This window comes from Procambarus clarkii, chromosome 25 (assembly GCF_040958095.1).
Source record: "Procambarus clarkii isolate CNS0578487 chromosome 25, FALCON_Pclarkii_2.0, whole genome shotgun sequence".
NCBI lineage: Eukaryota > Metazoa > Arthropoda > Malacostraca > Decapoda > Cambaridae > Procambarus > Procambarus clarkii.
The window spans coordinates 4,874,956-4,885,012 of record NC_091174.1 but is presented as its reverse complement, the minus strand read 5'-3'; positions in this window follow the sequence as shown (position 1 = coordinate 4,885,012).

The window sequence follows — 10,057 nt, the reverse complement described above, 5'->3', positions numbered from 1 at the left end:
ACAAATTTACATCTCAATAAGACTACAAAATATCTCTGAAAGTAATAAAAAATGCTTATTTTAGGCTTGCTTAGTTGTCAATTCCTAATCCTGTCACTCGCAAGTACAGATAAAACCATAACCAAATTCTCAATGCTTGAATACATTATCGTAAACCCACTAGAATTATTAGGAAAACTAGTTCAGTTAACTTCTCTTAAATGAGCCTTTGGGTTATTTCTATGGCATAGTAGCTGGTGCGTTGTGTAGTTTGCTAGCACTCAAGTTTACTGTAATACCATAGTAAACTAAGATTTTCACGAGGAACATTACATATGTTGAAGTTCTAAATGCTTCTTTTTATTAGCTACAAAATACTTAAAAAGTTGGCCTTAGTAAGCTATATATACTTACTGCATCTAGTTTTATTATTGAAAGGTAAGTGGATGTGGGTATCATTGGGTAACACACAGAAATCACAATTGCGTGATGCATCAAATGAACAAAAAGAACAGGATCCAGTAAGTTCAGTAGAACTTCGGTTTCAACTCTTTTTACCATGTCGTAGCTCAGTCGATTAAGGCAGCGTCTGGGATGCTCTCGGACGCAGGTTCGAATCCTCGTCACGGCCCTTGAGGATTTGATCATTGGGTAGTTTAGTACCATTAATGCTTGCCATTACCTGGGTTGCTAGCAGGCTTTGTCCCAGAATATTTACCTGAATTTACAAATTTTAGATGGTATAGTGTACTACATATAAAACTTAGTTTTCATTTTTCTTGATTAGAATGTATGTTGCATTTTTTCCCAATGAGATGTAACTATGAAGGATTTTCTGAGAAAGATATATATTGTAGTAGGACAACAAAATTAGGTAAAACCAAAGGTAAAAAATTCTTTGACAATCAAGCTGAAACAAAACAAAGGGCATCATCTAAGCAATCTTAATATAAAAGTTTTGATATATTAAGGTCTTTTAGGCAGAATGACAGCCGTGAAAATTAAATTTAAATTGTGAATATTATTCACAAGCCCCAAGTGCAGAAGAATTTATATTGAAAAATAAGTTAATAAAAGGCTAAATATATATAGAATCAAGAGGTAAAATTCAAACATGTGTTCAGCAACTTCGAAATACTGTACTGTATATGTTAACAGTATATTATTTTAAGCATACTTCACTAAAACAAATATTTTGATTTAAATTACAGTTACCTTAATCTGAAATAACTATCCAGTTCTCCTTGTCATCCATATGCTTAAAAGTAAACGATGATGTCGCATGTTGGCCATGGAAATAGTATTCAAACTATTTCATGTTCACCAGCTCACCACGGTGAGGTCTGCGACTACGAGCTGGACCAGGGTTACTCGTCCGAGAGAATCCTCCAAGGATATCCTTCATGAAGGAATTCCAAGAAGGAACTCTCTCGTTGCGTTGAACCCTAAACAACGCACCAAGGGTTACTTCGGGATATCTGGTGATAGTTAGACTATCGCCAGACATCGCTCACCAATAGCAAGCTACTGGTGATGTGTGTTGATGACCACCCACAAGGAGTGGCAGTAAAAAAAAGGGGGGAAAAGGAAATGGGAAAATTTGGATGTAATTCATTGTGTCGGGGGACAGGAAGCCTGTACGTATGGATACACGTTAGGCTTATATCAAGGTCCCCCCCATCAAGGTCGAATTACTGACCCCGCCCAGGATGCAACCTCACAAGCTGACTAACACCTGGGTACCTACTTACTGCTAGGTGAACAGAACCATTAGGTGAAATGAAATGAGATCAGATCAAAATGTGATCTGTCCCGCCCGGGATTCGAACCCGGAATTCTCGATTCTTGAGAATTTGGAGTGTAAACATAAAAAGTACTCCTTGGGAATCAGATTCCCAAGCAGTCATCTTGGGAATCAGATTGAGTATGACAAGTCCAATCATTACGTAACATGGACAGAGCCCACAAAGGGAGTCAGGCGAGTTCTCGCGACGATTCAGTGATAGTTTGGTAGTCCATTCCTTGTGAAACATGGACACAGTCCACAAAACAAGGCCAGATGGGGCTCTCCTGAGAGTCTAATCCTTGGAAAACATGGACAGAGTCCACGAACAGAGTCAGATGGGTTCTCTTGATAGTCAAACGATAGTTTGACAGTATAACCCTTGGGAAACATGTAGTCCACAAAAGGAAGCCAGATAGGCTCTCCTGAGTCCAATCCTTGGAAAACATGGACTGAGTCCACAAAGGAAGAAAGATGAGTTATCTTGAGAATCCAAAGAATATGGTAGTCCAATCCTTGTGAAACATGGACACAGTCCAAAGAAGGAATCCAAATGGGTTATCTTGAGTCCAATCCTTGGAAAACATGGACAGAGTCCATAAAAGGAAGACAGATGGGCTCTCTTGAATCCAATGATAATTGGAGTCCAATCCTTGAGAAACATGTAGTCCACAAAAGGAAGCCAGATTTGCTCTCCAGAGTCCAATCCTTAGAAAACATGGTCAGAGTCCACAAAGGAAGCAAGATGAGTTATCTTGAGAATCCAAAGAATTTGGTACAGTCCAATCCTCGTGAATCATGGACACAGTCCACAGAAAGAAGCCAGATGGGTTATCTTGTGTCCAATGATAATTGGAGTCCAATCCTTGGGAAACATGGACAGAGTCCATAAAAGTTACCCTGATGAGTTCTCTTCAAAATACAATAATTTGGCAGTCCAATCCTTTTAAAATGTGGAAAGAGTCCACAATAGGAAGCCAGATGGGCTCTCCTGAGAGTCCAATCCTTGGAAAACATGGGAGTCCACAAAAAAGCCAGACGGGCTCTCTTGAATCCAATGATAATTGGAGTCCAATCCTTGAGAAACATGTAGTCCACAAAAGGAAGCCAGATTTGCTCTCCAGAGTCCAATCCTTAGAAAACATGGTCAGAGTCCACAAAGGAAGCAAGATGAGTTATCTTGAGAATCCAAAGAATTTGGTACAGTCCAATCCTCGTGAATCATGGACACAGTCCACAGAAAGAAGCCAGATGGGTTATCTTGAGTCCAATGATAATTGGAGTCCAATCCTTGGGAAACATGGACAGAGTCCATAAAAGTTACCCTGATGAGTTCTCTTCAAAATACAATAATTTGGCAGTCCAATCCTTTTAAAATGTGGAAAGAGTCCACAATAGGAAGCCAGATGGGCTCTCCTGAGAGTCCAATCCTTGGAAAACATGGGAGTCCACAAAAAAGCCAGATGGGCTGGGCTCTCTTGAATCCAATGATAATTGGAGTCCAATCCTTGAGAAACATGTAGTCCACAAAAGGAAGCCAGATTTGCTCTCCAGAGTCCAATCCTTAGAAAACATGGTCAGAGTCCACAAAGGAAGCAAGATGAGTTATCTTGAGAATCCAAAGAATTTGGTACAGTCCAATCCTCGTGAATCATGGACACAGTCCACAGAAAGAAGCCAGATGGGTTATCTTGAGTCCAATGATAATTGGAGTCCAATCCTTGGGAAACATGGACAGAGTCCATAAAAGTTACCCTGATGAGTTCTCTTCAAAATACAATAATTTGGCAGTCCAATCCTTTTAAAATGTGGAAAGAGTCCACAATAGGAAGCCAGATGGGCTCTCCTGAGAGTCCAATCCTTGGAAAACATGGGAGTCCACAAAAAAGCCAGATGGGCTGGGCTCTCTTGAATCCAATGATAATTGGAGTCCAATCCTTGAGAAACATGTAGTCCACAAAAGGAAGCCAGATTTGCTCTCCAGAGTCCAATCCTTAGAAAACATGGTCAGAGTCCACAAAGGAAGCAAGATGAGTTATCTTGAGAATCCAAAGAATTTGGTACAGTCCAATCCTCGTGAATCATGGACACAGTCCACAGAAAGAAGCCAGATGGGTTATCTTGAGTCCAATGATAATTGGAGTCCAATCCTTGGGAAACATGGACAGAGTCCATAAAAGTTACCCTGATGAGTTCTCTTCAAAATACAATAATTTGGCAGTCCAATCCTTTTAAAATGTGGAAAGAGTCCACAATAGGAAGCCAGATGGGCTCTCCTGAGAGTCCAATCCTTGGAAAACATGGGAGTCCACAAAAAAGCCAGATGGGCTCTCTTGAATCCAATGATAATTGGAGTCCAATCCTTGAGAAACATGTAGTCCACAAAAGGAAGCCAGATTTGCTCTCCAGAGTCCAATCCTTAGAAAACATGGTCAGAGTCCACAAAGGAAGCAAGATGAGTTATCTTGAGAATCCAAAGAATTTGGTACAGTCCAATCCTCGTGAATCATGGACACAGTCCACAGAAAGAAGCCAGATGGGTTATCTTGAGTCCAATGATAATTGGAGTCCAATCCTTGGGAAACAAGTAGTCCATAAAAGGAAGCTTGATGAGTTCTCTTCAAAATCCAATGATAGTTTGAGTCTAATCCTTGGTAAACAGGGACAATGTCCACAAAAGAAAGCCAGATGGGTTCTCTTGAGAATCCAATCCTTGGAAAACATGGACAGAGTCCATAAAAGGAGGCCTGATGAGTTCTCTTCAAAATCATGATAGTTTAGCAGTAAAATCCTTGGTAAACATGAACAGAGTCCACGAACAAAGTCAGATGGGTTCTCTTGAGTCAAACGATAGTTTGACAATCCAATCCTTGGGAAATATGTAGTCCACAAAAGGAAGCCAGATGGGCTCTCCTAAGAGTCCAATCCTTAGGAAACATGGACACAGTCCACAGAAGGAAGCTAGATGGGTTCTCTTGAATCAGATTATAGGTTGGCAGTCCAATTCTTGGGAAACATGTAGAGTCCAAAAAGGAAGCCAGATGGGCTCTCCTGAGTTCAATCCTTGAAAAACATGGACAGAGTCCATAAAGGAAGCAAGATGAGTTATCTTGAGAATCCAAAGAATTTGGTAGTTCAATCCTTGTGAAACATGGACACAGTCCAAAGAAGGAACCCAGATGGGTTATCTTTTGAGTCCAATGATAGTTTGAGTCCAGTCCTTGGAAAATATGGATAGAGTCCACAAAAGGAAGCCAGATGGCCTCTCCTGAAAGTCCAATCCTTGGAAAACATGGAGAATCCACTAAAGATAGCCAGATGTGTTATCTTGAGAATGCAATATGAGGCTCTTGAAATATATAGTGGCAGAGTTCATTCTTTGAGAAATAACTTGGACAGGGGTCCTTTCAAGAAAGCATCTGCGCTATATTTTCAATACCAATCTCTGAATCCGTAATTATGGTTGGCGACTTCATTAACTGAAAAGGAATTTGGGGCACATGTCCACCATCTGCATTAAGAAACCTGCTGCTAAGCTGATGATGAAGCAATAGACTCAAGCGTCTTGCCATATAATTTAAATTTAACCTAACAAGCAAGAAAATGGAAAACGATGTTATATACAGGATTCTGTGGGAAAATGTAGTTAAGAGAAGATTAAGGTTACTGTAGGATCATTAGGTTTATTAGGCAAGGTTGGTTTGGTAGGCATGTTTCATCGGGCAATCTCATTTGAGAAAGCCTCATCGAACAAAATTCTACCAAGGAAAATCAGCAGGTTGGGTAGGATTAGGATACTTAATGTTTACAACATCGTTAAAGACTGCTAGAATTAATTTATTACTATGTTACTGTACTTTTTATTAGCAAATATTTAACCCTATTTTACATATTTTATGATGCCTATAATCCTATATGAACTCTAGCTCGTTGCACACATTATATATTGTGCATATTTGTACTCTTACTTGTCATCTGATCATGGTGCCTTCTGCTTCAAAGCCACCTACGGTTCCATCACTTTCTGAACTGTTATGGGTACGTAAAACCTCAGCCACCAATAATTACAGCAAATCTGCAAATATGAAATTCGTTCAAACATTTTCATACAATTGACTGAAAATCTGTAACATTTTATAAAAGCTTACCAGAAAACTTATATCTTTTAATAACATTTAACAATAGTTACTACTAATAGTTGACAATTTGTTTTTAAATTTACAAGAAACTTGCTGTACTTATATTTAAATGTAAAACAAAATCTTGAGCTATATTAAGTTTGCTATACAATTATTTGCACAAGAATTAAAAACTGTATAGTGAACTGTTATTAAACTTACCTTTTTGAGAAAGACCAATCACTGATAAAAAATACTTTCAGCTGTAATGAGAACATTTTACCCGGGAAAAACTGTAGGGTATAATGATTACAATGGTAGGTAATGTGTATGGAAATCACTATTAGGTTGCAATAAATGATATTAATATAAACTAATTAAGCTGCAAGAAAATACACTTATGCTTAATTAAGAGAAATAATACAGTATACAGTCATTATAAACTGTCACAAAATGAATATACTGTATATTAAAAAAATACAGATAAAAGGAATTAAGATACACAAAAACATATTCAAAGTGATTATTCAACATTACAAGAATTATGCAATGAAGCTGTGAAGAGAAAAATATTATAAAGAGATAAGCCGTTAGGAAAACCCAATGTGGATGCATATAACAATGTCAAAAAAATGTAAACAGTAAGGAAAAATACTTATGCTTAAGAAAAACAATTATAAATATCTTAGGTTATTATACATAACAATTACTGAAAATGACAATTAGGCTGCAATTAAATGTAATTACACACAATTTTATGAAGAGGCTGCAAGATAAGCATTATATAATTAACCTGTAAATAAAACACCTATACAAACTGAAAGGAAAACGCTAAATATATTTATACAAGTAAATCAATTTGAATAAGCTGTAAGAAAAATTATTTATCTGTAAGAAAAATTTATCTGTAAGAAAAATTATTTATCTGTAAGAAAAATTATTTATCTGTAAGAAAAATTATTTATCTGTAAGAAAAATTATTTATCTGTAAGGAAAGTATTCATATAAATTAGATGAAGAATTTATACAAATAAACTGCAAGGAGTTACATAAATAAACTTCAAAGGGTTATATAAATAAACTGCAAAGGGTTATATAAATAAACTACAATGGAAAACAAGTTTGCATATACATTTATATTTCTTTCTAAATAGACAAGACAATAATGAAAAATCAATAAACCACTATAAAATAGTCACTGTAAAGGAACAAATTACGCTGTTAGGAAAATACTTCATATAATTATTAGGGGTGTAAAAGAAAATGACAAAATCATTTAGTACAAATTGTATAAGAAAATGATCGTGTAAATAAATTATTACATGAAAATAATGTAAATTCTTGGGACTACCTAGGGCACAGGCAAGCCCTAGGACTACCCAGGGTAAAAGCGTGCCCATGACAAGGCATGCTCCAGGACTACTCGGGGTCAAGGTGAGCCCCGAGGCTACCTGGCGTGAAGTCCTGAAGTAAAGGTGTACCCAGGCCTATCCGGGGTAATGGAATGCTCCTGTATTAACCAGGGTAAAGGCATGCCCTTGGACTACCTGCGATAATGGCGTGCCTAGGACTACCCAGGGTAATGGCGTGTCTAGGACTACCCAGGTTAATGGCGTGCCCAAGACTACCGAGGGTAATGGCATGTCCTGGACTACCCTGGGTAATGGCATGTCCAGGACTACCCAGGGTAATGGCATGTTCAAGACTACCCAGGGTAATGGCATGTCCAAGACTACCCAGGGTAATGGCATGTCCAAGACTACCCAGGGTAATGGCATGTCCAAGACTACCCAGGGTAATGGCATGTCCAAGACTACCCAGGGTAATGGCGTCTAGAACTACCCGGGGTAATGATATGCACAAGGGCAACCCTGGTTAAAGGCATACCAAGACTTCCTGGGGGTAAAGGTGTGCCCCAGGACTGCCTGGGGCTAAGGACATAACAATTACTGAAAATGGCATTATTAGGCTGTAACTTAAATGCAATTACACACAATTTTATGAAGAGACTGTAAGATAAGTCATTATATAATTAACCTGTAAATAAAACACCTGTACAAACTGAAAGGAAAACACTAAAATATATTTATACAAGTAAATCGATTTGAATAGGCTGTAAGAAAAATTATTTATCTGTAAGGAAAGTATTCATATAAATTGGATGAAGAATTTATACAAATATACTGCAAGGAGTTACATAAATAAACTTCAAAGGGTTATATAAATAAACTGCAAAGGGTTATATAAATAAACTACAATGGAAAACAAGTTTGCATATACATTTATATTTCTTTCTAAATAGACAAGACAATAATGAAAAATCAATAAACCACTATAAAATAGTCACTGTAAAGGAACAAATTACGCTGTTAGGAAAATACTTCATATAATTATTAGGGGTGTAAAAGAAAATGACAAAATCATTTAGTACAAATCGTATATGAAAATGATTGTGTAAATAAATTATTACATGAAAATGTACATTCTTGGGACTACCTAGGGCACAGGCATGCCCTAGGACTACCCAGGGTAAAAGCGTGCCCATGACAAGGCATGCTCCAGGACTACTCGGGGTCAAGGTGAGCCCCGAGGCTACCTGGTGTAAAGTCCTGAAGTAAAGGTGTACCCAGGCCTATCCGGGGTAATGGAATGCTCCTGTATTAACCAGGGTAAAGGCATGCCCGTGGACTACCTGCGATAATGGCGTGCCCAGGACTACCCAGGGTAATTGCGTGTCTAGGACTACCCAGGGTAATGGCGTGCCCAAGACTACCGAGGGTAATGGCATGTCCTGGACTACCCAGGGTAATGGCATGTCCTGGACTACCCAGGGTAATGGCATGTCCAAGACTACCCAGGGTAATGGCATGTCCAAGACTACCCAGGGTAATGGCATGTCCACGACTACCCGGGGTAATGATATGCACCAGGGCAACCCTGGTTAAAGGCATACCAAGACTTCCTGGGGGTAAAGGTGTGGCCCAGGACTGCCTGGGGCTAAGACCTTCCCCCAAGACTACCCAGGGTAAAGAAATGTACAAGAAAAATCAGTTACAACATGACTACGTTTGGTACATACATAAGAAATTTCAGTAAAAGTGGTTCCCAGGACTACACCCTGGGGAAAGCATTCTTCAGAAGCCAAAGGAAAAAATGCAGGATATATTATGAACTTTTGCAAAAATAATTCGTTGCAAATTATTATAGGCCTACAAAACAAGTTTAAAGATTTCCACATAAGACAATATATAAACCGTTTTATTTAATAGTTTATATCCTCTGCCCATTGCAACAAATTAACTAAGAGCCAGAATTTTTATATTTGAAATACAAAACTTCATAATGATTACACGATATATATCATACCCAAAATTTTGCCAGTTGGTTCTCAGACCATTAGGTTGCTGATCGTGTACTCACCTACACCAACTGTTTTTGCAGGAATTGAGCACCAGCTCCTGTGCCCGTCTTATAAACTTCGACTAACAGTAGTAGTCGACCCCTCTCACGCCTATTTTTGAATCTTCGCATTGTCGGTCTTCACCAATTTAAAAGTTCGATCTCCATTTATCTTTCAGTAAGTAGATTAGACAAGGAAGTGGCGATCTGGAAAGAAAATGTGAAGAATTAATATATATATTATTTTGGCTACCAAAATTCATAATGACAAATTTAGAGCACTTTCTTGAAAATAATAAATCTCATATATGGAATTATTTGAATTAGTACTGTATTTTTTAATTTTAACTTTATAATAAATGAAATTTTTGCCTAAGGCAATTAAATTTTTAATAAAAGACAATGCTTTAACAATGAAGATGACACGGTATCTGCTAGTTCCTGGATATCGCTCATTTTAAAGGTTGTTCCAGTAAATTCCTCTATTCTGGTTGATGAAGATTATTAACTACCTACAGCAAGGGCGTGTAAGCCAGTATCTGTGTTACTCTATCTTATAGGAATAAGATATCAGGTACTACAAATTGTTATTGTCCTTCTCTAGACCATATTCACCTATCGTCCTATCGTGATATAGGCAGGACGGGTGATAATGAAGGCGGAACAGGTGGTGACGTAAACGGGACGGGTGGTGACGCAGATGGGAAGGGTGGTAAAGCAGGCGGGATGGGGGGTGATGCAGGCGGGAAGGGGGGGGGGTGATGCAGGCGGGAAGGGG